Here is a 15,813-nt window from a genome sequence, read left to right as displayed (position 1 = left end):
GGGAAACGGATGTGAAATGTCAGTTTAATCGGCAAGGCTCAAGGCAACAGGGTCCTGTCCCTTGACTGAGCTTGATCTAGAGGTATTTCAAGAAACTTCTCAAGCACACTTTAGTGGCAAAGAACAATATTTTCACTTGAACAGGGACCTCAGATTAAAAGTCTGATGCTCTACTGACTGAGCTATTCAGGATAGAAGCAATATCAGAAACATTACAAGTGCAATGTACATGTATGCAAAGAAAATTGAGTTCATGTGTATCGCATTAAGATGTCAATCTGCCTATGGAACATAACACCTCTTACGAGGCTCGATTTTTGCTCTCAAGCTGCGATGGTTTTGTCATGTTGTCTAAGAGAAGAGGCTTTGGTCGGTGTAGTGAGTCTTTGATAACTAAGATTGTAACTAAGATTGAAACTGCTCACCGCACTACATCGAGTACACAAGGTGTAATGAACTCGCTATGAGAATGATCTCAATAAGTAACTCAAAAAGGAAAGGCTCATCATGATGCATTAGCTGACAGTCGGCACTCCTACACAAGTGTGAATGTTCAACATTCATTCAAGCATCTCGAGGTCACAGTCTGTAGTGTGTACAAAAGGAATCTAAAGGAAAGGTTTGAGCAAGTGCATCCTCCACTGATAAGAGAGTCCATTTGTTTAAAATGTTCTTTGATCTGAAGGTCATATTATTTTGCCCCCACTTACGAAGAACTTGATTGTTGGAAGAATACAACAGGGGAACTTTCAGTTGTACTTCACATGACTGACACTGTGTAGACTTTAACTAATGTACAGTTGTGTAGCTTTAGAGTTGTGTACAATTAGAGCAAGTGACCTAAGCAACATGTATTGCATACACAGTTTGCCTTAACAAACCTATCACTTCATCATGGTCAGAATATTTGTTATAGATACATGTAATGCTTCAGCATTGCTACTAGTTCTAATACACTCAAACTAGTGCACCAGAGTGGGTGATGGTAATGGTACTGTTAGAAGCAAACCTATATGACTGGGGTTGGGCTTCCACACACTGTCCCTTTCTCCCAATTCACAGAGCGGAAACGACTCGTTTTCAGCCTGGTTTTTTTTTTTTTTTACACAACCAATTTCCAACCTCTATATATATATCGCTTGGAATTCAACAGGCACCTGTTGCTACTGCACCTTTAAGACGGATGTAAGATAAATGAGCTCCTTTATGATTGGCTGCCCTGTATTGTGCTTCATTCAAAACTGACTCAGAGCTGAATTGCCTGAGAAAGGCAATTTAATTGGGTGTGCTAAACCTCTATAGGCTGAATAGGCAGAGATAGGTAAATAAAGTGTTCTTGTGACATTAGAAATACAAATTTCAAAAGGGCCATTTTTGGCAGCTTAACTGACATAGTTAAGAATTTTAACATTTAAAATATATATATTAAATGGAGAGTGTTACTTATTTCACTCTGACTGTAAAACAGTGCATATTGTGTTAAATGGGATTTCCATCCCATGTTTTTAAGGCTGCCTTATGTATAAATAAATATGTAAGAATGCAGAGCATGAATAGGTCAGTCTTCCATTCTGTATCACATACCTACCCTTGATAACACCGTGGTAAATGGAAAAAAAACCAACCCTTTTTACTCAGTTGTCACTACTTCGAATAGACTTCACGCTAATCTCATAGAAGTCCACCCCTTTCCGTGTCCTCCGGAAACAGCACTTCCGTTGTGTTGTGACAGGATTTATTCCTGAAGTTGTATGCGTTTTCTAAATTTGCACTGCATTTCTAAAGTGTGTTACCACTTTGATGAATATGCTTTGTGTATTTGCAGCATGATGGGTTTTCCAGGACACCGTAATTTATGCATGTTTAATTCCATCTTTTATTCACGTACTAAGCCCAACTCTATAGGCTAATATTTATAAAACCGAGATAACCATAGAAGCGTCTTCATCTGTGCTTGATACTTTCACGGAAAAATGGAACTGCTGCTTGTCAAGCTTGTTTCATCAGGTTTTATATCATCGTCATGACGTGTTTGAATTGATCCCAGGCATACGCAGTCCTCATCAAAATCCATTCATGTCCTAGGCTGTGAGTAAGGTATGTTCTCTCTCTGGTCAAAGTTGGCAAATATATTATGCATATTGATTGTGGGGAAAACACTTTAGCACGTGTTCTCCAAAGAAGTGTCTTAATATGAGCTATCTAGCTAGTTCCAATGTCATCTGTAATCATAACACTGGGTTACTCTCTGTGCTCAGGTGTCTTATTCGCATGCCAGTAACATGTTAGCGATATTGCAGTAGTGTGAATTTTTATGTTGCCCGTGATGAAAGGTGACAGCGAACAAAAATCCAAACTTTTTTTTGGTTCAGGTCTTTTTAACGGTCATAACCGACACATATTTATCTAACAAAAAAAATCAGGTTCCTCTAAATGTGTGGAAGAACTGCTGTGTATATTTTTGTTTCCAGTGGCCTGAGTACCTAAAATATCACCATTTTAGGAAGCAGGAAAGCACGGCTGCTTACAAACATGACATTAGTAAATTATTTTTGGGATATTTTCATTTATGATTTTCCCCTTTTTGTTGTTTGTTTGCTTTTTTACTTTCATTTTTTGTAGGGACTGTGATATATATTTTGTTATTTGAATGCATAATATAGCTTTGGGGCTCCCACAGACACTTGTGTATATAAACATATTAGGGGAGATTTTTTCATTGGTTTGTATATGTTTGTGAAGGAATGCACATAGTTCTTATGTTTGAGCCACTTTAAAGATTTTTTTTGACTTGTATCAAAAAGGAATGCAAACATTTATTCATATTAACATTTTCCTTGCAGAATCAATTCAAAGACGATGCAACAGAATAGTTTTGCTTTTCTATTCTGTACTTTGTTTATTGACAGGTAATTCAACCCTCAACGTTTTAGGGTGCCTCCCCATAATTGCTCAGCTCTTCTGTGTAATAAAAGCAGGATTGGTTTGTATATCACATTGGTGTAGGTCGTTTTCACCTGTTATATAAAGAACATTCTAATGGCTTTGGGGGAAACGAACCAAATTAGTCCTTTATAATTGTAAACTAGTGCAACAGAGTGGGTGATGGTAATGGTACTGTTAGAAGCAAACCTATATGACTGGGGTTGGGCTTCCACACACTGTCCCTTTCTCCCAATTCACAGAGCGGAAACGACTCGTTTTCAGCCTGGTTTTTTTTTTTTTTACACAACCAATTTCCAACCTCTATAAATATATCGCTTGGAATTCAACAGGCACCTGTTGCTACTGCACCTTTAAGACGGATGTAAGATAAATGAGCTCCTTTATGATTGGCTGCCCTGTATTGTGCTTCATTCAAAACTGACTCAGAGCTGAATTGCCTGAGAAAGGCAATTTAAGTGGGTGTGCTAAACCTCTATAGGCTGAATAGGCAGAGATAGGTCAATAAAGTGTTCTTGTGACATTAGAAATACAAATTTCAAAAGGGGCATTTTTGGCAGCTTAACTGACATAGTTAAGAATTTTAACATTTAAAATATATATATTAAATGGAGAATGTTACTTATTTCACTCTGACTGTAAAACAGTGCATATTGTGTTAAATGGGATTTCCATCCCATGTTTTTAAGGCTGCCTTATGAATAAATAAATATGCAAGAATGCAGAGCATGAATAGGTCAGTCTTCCATTCTGTATCACATACCTACCCTTGATAACACCGTGGTAACTGGAAAAAACAACAACCCTTTTTACTCAGTTGTCACTACTTCCAATAGACTTCACGCTAATCTCATAGAAGTCCGCCCCTTTCCGTGTCCTCCGGAAACTGCACTTCCGTTGTGTTGTGACAGGATTTGTTCCTGAAGTTGTATGCGTTTTCTAAATTTGCACCGCATTTCTAAAGTGTGTTACCACTTTGATGAATATGCTTTGTGTATTTGCAGCACGATGGGTTTTCCAGGACACCGTAATTTATGCATGTTTAATTCCATCTTTTATTCACGTACTAAGCCCAACTCTATAGGCTAATATTTATAAAACCGAGATAACCATAGAAGCGTCTTCATCTGTGCTTGATACTTTCACGGAAAAACGGAACTGCTGCTTGTCAAGCTTGTTTCATCAGGTTTTATATCATCGTCATGACGTGTTTGAATTGATCCCAGGCATATGCAGTCCTCATCAAAATCCATGCATGTCCTAGGCTGAGTAAGGTATGTTCTCTCTCTGGTCACAGTTGGCAAATAAATTATGCATATAGATTGTGGGGAAAACACTTTAGCACGTGTTCTCCAAAGAAGTGTCTTAATATGAGCTATCTAGCTAGTTCCAATGTCAACTGTAGTCATAACACTGGGTTTCTCTCTGTGCTCAGGTGTCTTATTCGCATGCCAGTAACATGTTAGCGATATTGCAGTAGTGTGAATTTTTATGTTGCCCGTGATGAAAGGTGACAGCGAATAAAAATCCAAACATTTTTTTTGTTCAGGTCTTTTTAACGGTCATAACCGACACATATTTATCTAACAAAAAAATCAGGTTCCTCTAAATGTGTGGAAGAACTGCTGTGTATATTTTTGTTTCCAGTGGCCTGAGTACCTAAAATAAGTCACCATTTTAGGAAGCAGGAAAGCAGGGCTGCTTACAAACATGACATTAGTAAATTATTTTTGGGATATTTTCATTTATGATTTTCCCCTTTTTGTTGTTTGTTTGCTTTTTTACTTTCATTTTTTGTAGGGACTGTGATATATATTTTGTTATTTGAATGCATAATATAGCTTTGGGGCTCCCACAGACACTTGTGTATATAAACATATTAGGGGAGATTTTTTCATTGATTTGTATATGTTTGTGAAGGAATGCACATAGTTCTCATGTTTGAGCCACTTTAAAGATATTTTTTGACTTGTATCAGAAAGGAATGCAAGCATTTATTCATATCAACATTTTCCTTGCAGAGTCATTTCAAAGATGATGCAACAGAATAGTTTTGCTTTTCTATTCTGTACTTTGTTTATTGACAGGTAATTCCACCCTCAACTTTTTAGGGTGCCTCCCCATAATTGCTCAGCTCTTCTGTGTAATAAAAGCAGGATTGGTTTGTATATCACATTGGTGTAGGTCGTTTTCACCTGTTATATAAAGAACATTCTAATGGCTTTGGGGGAGACAAACCAAATTAGTCCTTTATAATTGTAATTATATATTACTTTGCTTCATTAGAAGTTTGTGATTATTCCTGTTATTCATCAAGTTAGGTACCGTGATTTACTGGGGTAGGTCAAATTAAAAGATAATTGCCTGCTTATATTAGGTAAGCAAAGTTTTTTATGTCATAGTTTTCACTTACTATGATTGGGACAATACATCTTTTACATGAGGATGGATTTTATCAAAGCTTATAGGGATCTGTATGCCATGCATAGGACGCTTATGCTTTATTTAGTTCACTAAATACAAGCAGTTCATTTTTGTTTTAAATGTTGATGTTCCACCTGCTCCATCAGACCCTCTGCTTTGACACTATGTCCACCTGGTGTACATCAGTAAGCACAGCCTATAACAAGGTATGTCTTAGCCACTTGTAATCTTCTAAGCATTAACATTCACAACATGTCTTTCATTTTTCATACATAGTCATGTATATATTTGTGACATGCTACATTTGTTACTGTTTTCACTTGAACAAGGAAAATCATACTCAAAACAGATATATAAGTGGACAGTCAGGGTGAAATAAGTAACATTCTCCTTTTAATGTTATATTTTAAAAAAATATTAAAGGTCTTAAGTATGTCAGTGTTTTCGTTAGTCTTTTGGCCAATGTTTTTTTTAAAAAGAGATAAGGAGATACCAGAACAAAATAGACAAGCAAATAATAGAGGAAGATGGCATGGGATGGAGGGATGGAGGGATGATAAAAGACAGGGGTAGTAACGGATAATTTATTCTATTCTCTCAGCTATTCTCTTTAACTAATTCTGAAGTCTGCATCTTTATTTTCTATTATTTTTTTTCTAAATATTTTTCTTGACTATAAGAATATAGCTTAACCACTAGAAAGATTAAACATCCAGTGAGTGTGTATCCTGGCATGTTAATGTAAAAGGCAGCTCCTACTGGATTTGGGGAAAGATTAGTAAAAAATTTCAAGTATCTGCAAAGCAGAAAACTGCCTATTCAACAGGCATGAATGATGTGCTACCGAAGTAGTTGTTTTATTTGCATAGCCTAATTAATATCATTAGATCAAGTTCTATATTACCTATATTGTTATATTACAATTTTGCTTTTGCTTTTTTGCTTCACAATTGTTACACATAATTGCTGCACCTGATACAAGGATAGGAATTTCAATTTATTCATACTGGATATAAGAATAATTAATGGCTGCTGAGTGAAGCACTTTCATTGAAAATTCATCCACCAATTTTTTTTATTTTTTTTTTATTTTTTATTTTTTGTAACCAGGAACAGGGCACATCAGCCAGGAATACATTCCAGGTCTGTTTTAGAACACTGGCTGTGATTCATTACATTTTGGCAATTGTGAAAAGAAACTGGATGATACTTCTAAAAGTAATTGTGTTTGCAGTTTATTTGCACAGTTACATGAACAACACTGGTAGCATAGTCAACAGGCTTGATGGTTTTCCAGTGCACGACACTGTGATACCAGGGCTGGCCCAAGCCTGTTTGGGGCCCTATGCAGAAATCTGAGCTGCCACTGACATAACATAGGTAAAAAACAAATAGAAATAAATACATGGTCTTTGGCACCCTCTTGGCGGCCTTAGCAGGCTCTCATTTTGCTTATACGGCGGGACAATTGTTCTGCTGTTATCCTACCTATTGAGCAGTCCTACCTAGATTTAATGTACTTATGTACATTACCCTTAGTCCAGGTTTCTGGTGTTTATTTTAGATGCATTTTTGGTTGTATATATTATAATTAGGCTACTGTGGACAATTGTATACCGTATAGCTACAGCACCTGTACTTCACACACATGTAGTAATCGGATCTAGAAAGTTGCCAACCCTATTAAAATATTAGGTTTATAGTATAATATTTGAATTAAACAGACAAAGCATTAATCACAATCATTTGCATGATGATTAAATCTTGAACCAAAAATGTATCAGAGAGCTGTAGTGTTTTTTACAGACACACACCAAATAAAATTGTGCTTGACCATTTCTTGCCCTCTATATCATTCTCTGCAGTTTACTGAGAAAGACCTGACACTGGGTAATGCCATTGTCTATTCGAAGGCCAAAACAACAACAATCTTGGTTATCAAAGACTCACTCCACCCTGACCACAGCCTCTTCTTTTAGAAGCCATGAGAAAACCACCATCGCAGCTTGAGAGCACAAATCTAGCCTACATAACATCTACATGACAAAACTCTCGAAACGTTTCTCCAAAAGCACTGAATGTTATTCTAACCATTTATGGCCTTTCTCCATTCATGTACACAAAGTCCAGTATGATTCCAAATGTCATCAAAAGATATATCTGTTTGTAGCTGAACAACTTATACAATGCGATCTTTCTTCTTTGTGTCAAATGAACTTAACAATTGAAACATCCAAAACTGGCTGTGTTTCTTGCCAACATACTGGTGTTTGGACATGTGGGATTACTTGCGTGTCACTTTCAATAACTCAGTTGGTAGAGTAGAAGTTAAAACTGTCATCCTTAGGCTGTCGGCTCAACTCCAACTCACACAAACTTTATGTTTTAATGCAGAATCTGTCATTTTATATGAGCATAAAAAGAGGTTTTTCCCTGACCAGGAATCGAACCGGGGCCGCGGGGGTGAACACGCCGAATCCTAACCACTAGACAACCAGGGACAAAGCTACTGAGTTTACATGACAAGATCATTTTTCAAAGTCTGCACTCCTACTATTCTGACAATGTTTAGATGCATAGTGGACTTGGTATGCATGAGTGGAAAAAGGCCATAAAGCGAGTTATTTATCTTTCTCTTTGTTCTACAAAAAAATGAAGTTTGCAAGAGTCAGGGCTCTTTTTTACCATCTGGGAAAAGAGGGAACGCTGGTGTCACTAACACATGGAAAGAGCTGTTATAGTATTCCCTATTTGTCTCCTTAATGTTTCTGACATTTTAGCCACTCATTTCTCTCTCTACATGAAAACACTCTAGAAAACTTTCTCCAAAAAATACGGAATGTTATTCTAAGTACTCAGAAAATAGTCTTTTCCTCCCCCTTCTGACGCGTGAACTTATAGACGCCCTTGATTGCACGGTGTCTCTGTAATTGACAGGGGAGAGAGCGTATGCCACTCCCTCTCTCCCTAAGAGTACAGCCAATTATGCTCTTCTAGACTCTCAGCCACAAATGGCTGTGACACCATCAGTTTCAAAGTTAAGCACAACTGCTATAGTACTAATAAAAGCTTCACACTCACCTCAGCTGGGACATGGCAGACACTGAAGGAAACTCCTCACTTCACTCTCTTCATCTGACCAGTCATTAAGCTCCACTGGTTTCTTCACTGTTTGGAGTTTCAGCACTTCTAGCACTTGTAATATTAGAATAGAATCCCTTTATTTACTAAAGGTACACAGAAATGTACACCGGTACACAGAAACTTACTGTATGTAAGAGTGCAATAGTTCAAAGCTGTATTAGTGCAGATAAATACAACTACAGTGCCATTGCAGCTTTTAATGCTGTTTCAGTATCAGGGTCTTCAGGAAGGCTCCACCTGGCAACCCTGAAGTGCCTTGCTATGCTTAAAACTACACACACACACACACACACACACACACACACACACACACACACACACACACACACACACACACACACACGAACAAACACAAACACTTAACAAGGTGAGTTCTGCTTATTTGTTATTGGAGATTTGTTAAGAAGGCTGATCGCCATTTAAAATTAGATTTCACAAACTGTAATTGTTACACTGGTGAGTTTGAGGTAGAGATGCACTTTCATTAATACTGCTTACACTCTGTTTCTTTACAACATGCATGGACGTGTTGAAGCATCTCATATGCATGGAACACTAATACTCAGAGCATTGGAAGGTTGAAAACAGAAGCTATCTGGCTCATACAATGTTTTAAATGTGCCAAGGGAAATTCCAAGTGTGGCCATCCTTGAGTGGAGTGGAAGATAAATATGTTTTCTTTGTATTTCAAAGCGGCTGTAAGAGTATAACAGGCAGTTTAGAACATGTCATTCCCTCCATGTAATTTGAGAGAAAATATCCTATGAAGATTGGACCAAGATTCGTGCAGAGTATTTTCAGCACATAGTGGAAACTATGCCAGAAAGAATTGCTGCAGTTCTGGAGGCCAAAGAAGGTCCAACATGCTATTAAATGGGTGTACTTAAGCCCACTGTGTCCTATAATAGGATGTTGCTGGAATGTATGTGAATGTTGTTGGAATGGTCGCAGTTGCGGCAGCAGTACAGGTAAGCTGTAATCCTTTCCCCCATCTGAATGAGTTTGCCCTATTGCACGGGGTCGAGTTATGATGTGAATGTTTAATTACACAGGATGGATTGTGGGCGACAGAACCGAACAGCCTTCAGGATTCAAGTAGAGAAAGGTGAAACTTCTCCAGCCTTTGAGTAAATCACAGGACTATTGCATAGCAATTAGAGATAACAGAACAGCTTTCGGGGGGGTTTGGGTGGGTTGCCTTATCCGCCCCTTTAACAGAGTAGTCACAATTCAAATTTCCCTTGTTGCATTGTTTACAAGGCATTATACATGTGGTTTATTTATAGTGCACGGAGTAATATGCAGCAAGTCTGGTCTGTCTGCTTTGGAAGAGAAACATTTGGCCAAAAGAGCAAGACACAGCCAGGAGGATGATTGGTAAGAGCACATCATAATATGCACCTTAAAGCTGTGCTCTACAGCTAGGTCCTGTTCCATGACTGCATATATAAATTTACTACTGACATTGCCATTTATATCTGGCCATTTACAGTGCACTCTTGCTCAGTGCAGCACTTGAAGCTGATTTTCCATTGTGTAGTTATTATGTTCAAGAGATGTTTGACCCGGTCAGGGTGACACACTTTAGTGAGGGCAGCAGTATCCTAGAGGACACTACAGACAGTGACGGAGACATCTCAGAGCGCGAGGTGAGAGGTTGAGTTTTTTGTTACTCTCTCTACGACATACTTTTCATGCCAGGTACTATTGTCCAGTTCAGCCCAATTTAATTTACTTGTATTATGATATATAAATTGCTGAACATCTTATCACTCAGTTTCAAACATCCCCTCAGCTGTTTTAAGCCATTTCGGTTATTCAGAAGTACTGCTAAATGGATGTGGTGGGAAAATGAGAGCACATCAAACACAGACAGCTTTATGCATTGAGTAGTAAAGAGTAAAAGTTTATTGAGTTTGTAAAGGGAAAGAAATGTGAGTTCCACCTTCCAACTATAACTTTTCTAGGATACGTGATCAGCCATGGTGAAATCACTACGGATGATAAGAAGATCAAAGCCATCTTCCAGTGGCCCATTACTATTATAGTTAAAAAACTCCAGAGATTCTTGGGATTTGCAAACTTTTACCGATGCTTCATATGGAATTTTAGCAGCATTGCAGCTCCTTTCACAGCCCTCCTGAAAGGAGCAATGACCAAGCTACTTTGGAATCAGGAGGCTGATCAAGCTTTCAGGAAACTGAAAGAAGCTTTTACCACGGCTAGCATACGTCGACATCCTGATCCTTCCATTCCATTTGTCGTGGAAGCTGATGCTGCTAACATCGTGGTAGGAGCTGTACTTTCACAACGATACGACAAGTCCAAGTTACAATAGATGATTAAATAGACAAGTGTATATAAAATAGATGATGGAATAAACAAGCCATACAAGACACAGTCATCCCAATGGAATGTCTGTCGGGAAAACATTACCTACCTTGTGCTGTGACCATCTGTTGAAGTGGGCTCATTCTTCGCTGGTTCAGGGCTATGACAAGCGATATTTATAAGTATGTTTCTTCATGTTCAATTTGCAGTCAAAGCAAGATGCCTAAGACCCTACCCACAGGAAAGCTCATGCTTCTTCCCGTACCAGAAAGTCCTTGGTCTCACATCACCTTAGATTGCGTTACTGACCTCTCTGTCCTCACTGTAGTTGATGGATTCTCCAGGGGTGTGTGGTTCATTGTGTTTCCGAGTATGCCTACAGCCTGCCAAACTGTGGAAGCCTTGTTTAACCAGGTGTTCCGTATATTTGGCATCCCAGAGGACATAATATCATATTGGGGACGTCAATTCACATCTCGAGTTTGGGCTTCCTATATTGAACACATCGGGGTAGCTATTAGTTTTACATCCACAGTCAAATGGCCAATTCCTACATTGTTTTTATATGAACAATCCATCAGACCGGTCCAAGTTCCTCTTATTGGCAGAAATGGCCCAAAATTCACTTACTAGTTCATCCACTGGCTTGACTCCTTTTTATTGTATTTTAGGTTATCAACCTTAAATGTCCCATGGACTTCCATATCAGCTGGTTTCCCCGCTGTGGATGAGTGGATGCAGCGGAGCGAAAGGGTATGGGAGGAAACAGATCAGTGTATTGTATGAGCTCTCTGAATGTATAAGGAAATTGCGGACAGGCACAGAGGGGAGAACCCGATATACCAACCTGGTGACAGAGTGTGGCTCTCTACACAGGACTTCCGCAAGCCGGGGTCATGTCGCAGGTTAGGTCCCAAGTATATCGGTCCATATGAAATTACCAAGCACATTAATGAAGTCACATATCAACTCATCTTACCTGCTCACTTTTGTGTTTTGAGGTCATTTCATGTGTCCCTTCTTAAGCCTGTTGTTCCTGTTGTGGCCTTTGGATGAGGTCACCCCTGAGGTCACTCCTGTATTAAGTATGTTGGTTGCTGTCATTAGAGTGTATTGTTTCTGAAGGTTTTTTTGCATTATGCAATGCCTCTTCGCAGAGTGTGATTTTCAAGAACTTTAGTAAGCAGATGACTTATTTGCATCACCTTTTTTGGTAGGACAAAGCCCATCCATGAGCCAAAGGAAGCTGAGGTAGGCCCCATTCCATGAAAACACAGGGAGTGTGTGAACCAGGATACCAACAGAAGCATACATGCAAGCTGACGCCTACCCTTCCTTTGTCCAGTTGTTTGGCCAGTAGACAACTAATGAAAAACATTTCAAAAGGGTTTATACAGAAGCCAATGTTCAAATGGCTCTCTGTGCAGTGAGGAAACATATCATAAGGAAGTGCAAATTCCACTAAAGTTTAAGTAGGATCACTGAATTCAAAGTCTAGAGCACTATTACACTATGACTTCTAACAGTAGCGTAAAAACAATAATGTCTTATTCGTTTTTAGAAAGGAATGTAAAAGTTTATGAAATATTCTTAAAAAGAGGACAATTTGATAAGGAGCTTGGTCTTGCACAGCTACCAAAACCCAGGACTGAACTAGGAGTCTTTTGATATTCAATCTAACACTCACCCAGCTGAGCTATTTCAGCTAGTGACTAAATACTTTTGCCTGGTTTCGTTCAAAATGTTACCAATGAATGTAGGTCATGTTCATGTCAGAGGAAACTGTCACCTTTATCCCTGGTGAGCTAGTGGCTAGGATTCTCTTTCAAACTTAATTTTTATGTGGATTAAAAAGAAATATGAATACCTCTCTTTATGACCTCCTAATGCTCATGCATACCAAGTCTAGTATGCATACAAACATCGTCAGTATACTAGGAATACAGAATTTGACAAATGTTTGTCAGAAGCATCTGAGCTTTATTGCTGGTTGGTGAGTGGCTAGGATTCAACACTTTCACCACTGCGACTTGGGCTTGATTCCTGGTCAGGGGACGCTCTTTTTGCTCACTTAAAAAAGAAGCTTGTATGTGAAAAAACAAACTTCCTTTGAGTCAGATTTTAACTGACAGACTAAGGATAACAGTTTTAAATTCTACAGTCCTCCACTCTACCAACTAAGCTATTGAAGGCAACAGACATGTAATCCCATAAGTCCAAACACCAGTATGTTGGCAAGAAACACGGCCAGTTATGGATGTTTGAATTGTTAAGTTCATTTGACACAAAGAAGAAACATTGCATTGTACGAGTTGGAGATGTTCAGCTACCAACAGATATCTCTTGATTACATTTGGATGCATACTGGACTTTGTGTACAATCAATAACTACTGGTACTAACTCAAAGTATGTTTCCCCCTTCAGTTTTATTTTATGCCAGAATAAAGACTTTCTGTCTTTAGAATTCTACATGACTCAAACTGAGATGCAGCAGATCACTTAGCTAGAACAAAGGGTCTTGTACTACAATAATGACTTTTGCATTATTGCCCATAAGGTCCACCTCTTTTTTCTTTAACCCTCAGATCATCCCGTAGATGTTAGAATTATTCTAATGAAATTATAATTAACATTTTAAAAAATTCCTTAACATCACTCTTAAAATAACTTTTACCTTACAAATTATTTCTTTACCAGCAAATTTGAGTTGGTATGAATTAATCTATTAATTTTTCGTTATTATTTCATTAAATACATGCCCCCCCGCCCCCTACAAAAAGAATAACAGTCCAAATGAAAGGTCTAAATGAATCTTTGCAGTAACAACAGTCTTTTATGCTCTTCCAACCACCCCACCTCCCCCCAGTGGACACACCATGCTCCAGTACATGATTCTGGAGTGCTGCGCTATCTGTGCTCCCCACTAACTCTTCCTACCTGCTGGGGTTTCTCCTTCCTGGACCTGCCTTAAAATGCTTAAAATGACAGCACCTTGCCCTCCATTTACCTGCAACATTCTGCACTGTCACAAACAATATTTATGTGCAGATTAGCAGATGAACCTCACCTGGATGATCCACATTTCATTTCTTTGTACTGTTATAATAATGAGTTACTGTATTTCTACCCAGGTGTTCTATTCAGGTGAACTGTGCTCTGTTTCTATCTCCTATGATGTCTTTGTGTAGGAATGCTGTAGTGTATCTTTCATGCTTACAATTTGTCAGCCATCCTCTACCCAACTCATCTCTGGCCAGGTTTATCCAGGGTTAACCGAAGGAGGATGAGTTCCCTTTTGAGTCTGACACCTTCCAAGTCCCTTCCACCATTCCAGTGAGTTTTTCCTACTGTCACCCTTGCCAATGTCATTTGGCTTATTTATCAGTTGTCACAAGGTGTTAACGTTATTATGCACATGTATATAAAATGTGTATATACTGTATATACATATATATATATATATATATATTTGCAGTTTGGATTGGATTATAAAGTGAATTTCATTGGTGAGTACTATATTTTTTGGTGACAAAGTATAATCTAATCTTTACAAAGCAGTGACCAGAAAGGAAGAGCTAGATGAGGCTTTGGTCCCCATGATAGTTAGAGACACACAGCCATTTAGCATAGTTGAGGATAAAAGCTTCAGGGACTTGGTAGCAAAATTGGATTCAACTTATATTCTCCTAACTAGGAAGGTATGTGTGGTGACATGGATACATTATGAGAGTAGTATTAAAAATATATATAATTATTTTCTTCCTTCCCTTTAGACTGTAAAGGCCATGGTTGAGGCCAAATGTCAATAAGAGAAAGAGAAGGCCAAAGCTGAGGTCCAGAAAATTCCTGCAATGAGTTTGTCAGCAGATATGTGGACATCTCTTAATGTGGATGCCTTCTTGGCTGTGACCTGCCATTTTGTAGATGACAACACATTTCTGAAGTCTACACTACTTGGTGTTGTGAAATTCCTGCAGGCGCATACGGCTGAAAATTTGGCCTGTGTGAAATCCTCTCTTATGGAAGAATGGGGAATAAAATAAAGTCACATGTCTGGTTACTGATGGCACATCTAATATGATTGCCTGTGGAAATAGCTGAAGCTGCCTCATGCGCTTCAAAAAAAAAAAGAAACTGAGGTTGAAACAAGGTGTTGGAGCGATTAGTAGAACTCAGGGAGCCTGTGGGGGCAGATTTGGCGGGTTTACAAACTGATATTCCTGCGCTGATCTCTGATGTGTACAGTAATGTATGTGGGTGCCGGTCTATACTGTATTCTTTTCACAAGGCAACTGTGGAGCTGTCAGACCTCAGTGGCAGGCATAATCATATCCCAACACATTTCAGACTAAAGGATTTGAACTCCCTGGCACTTCCAGACACCTAACTGGCTATAATTTGATGGGGAGGATGCAGGTTGTCTGCATGCCTCTGGAATTGCTTCTTTGACCTATTCACACAGCGATCGAGAGCCTTACACTAATGCCAGAGTCCCTCTGATTTCATACTTTTCTCTGCATTGTCCAAGATTTGTAAACAAGCACAAATCCATGGGTAAAGTTTTGTAATCAAGAACACACTCTCATGTACTTGGAACATGTCTTAGCAGATTGTGATTTACAAGCAATGTCATAAGCAACACAAGTTCAAACAGGTGGTTTGTTGACAAGGGGTCATTCATCAAACAAAACCCACATGGCCCATATGGGGATCGAAACCATGACCTTGGCGTTATTAGCACCACGCTCTGACCAACTGAGCTAATCGGCCTTTCTCCGTTCATTTCGCAGTTTTTGGTGCAGCACTGAAGGGAACCTTTCCATGAAATTGTAGACTTGGTGTCAACAAGATTACGGCCACTTTTTCGACCGAGCATAGGTGAAAGTTGACACTTATTGTTCCCTCTGACAAATGGTTATTCTGCAGCCAACTTTTGAATTAAACTTCAAAAGCAAATGTGGAGAAGCTTT

At 38.7% G+C, this 15,813-nt stretch overlaps 1 non-coding gene across 1 annotated transcript; it reads right to left on the bottom strand.

Moving 5' to 3' along the window:
* Window positions 1–15,539: 15,539 nt before the first annotated feature.
* trnai-aau (transfer RNA isoleucine (anticodon AAU)) lies at window positions 15,540–15,613 on the bottom strand. The gene has a single exon. It is a non-coding gene; the product is annotated as a tRNA-Ile (tRNA).
* Between the last annotated feature and the right edge of the window lie 200 nt (window positions 15,614–15,813).

The sequence above is a fragment of the Electrophorus electricus genome, unplaced genomic scaffold (genome assembly GCF_041902795.1).
Source record: "Electrophorus electricus isolate QZ-2024a unplaced genomic scaffold, ASM4190279v1 Scaffold34, whole genome shotgun sequence".
Lineage (NCBI taxonomy): Eukaryota > Metazoa > Chordata > Actinopteri > Gymnotiformes > Gymnotidae > Electrophorus > Electrophorus electricus.
Note: the sequence above shows the minus strand (reverse complement) of the source record. Positions and strands in the feature narration are given on the sequence as shown.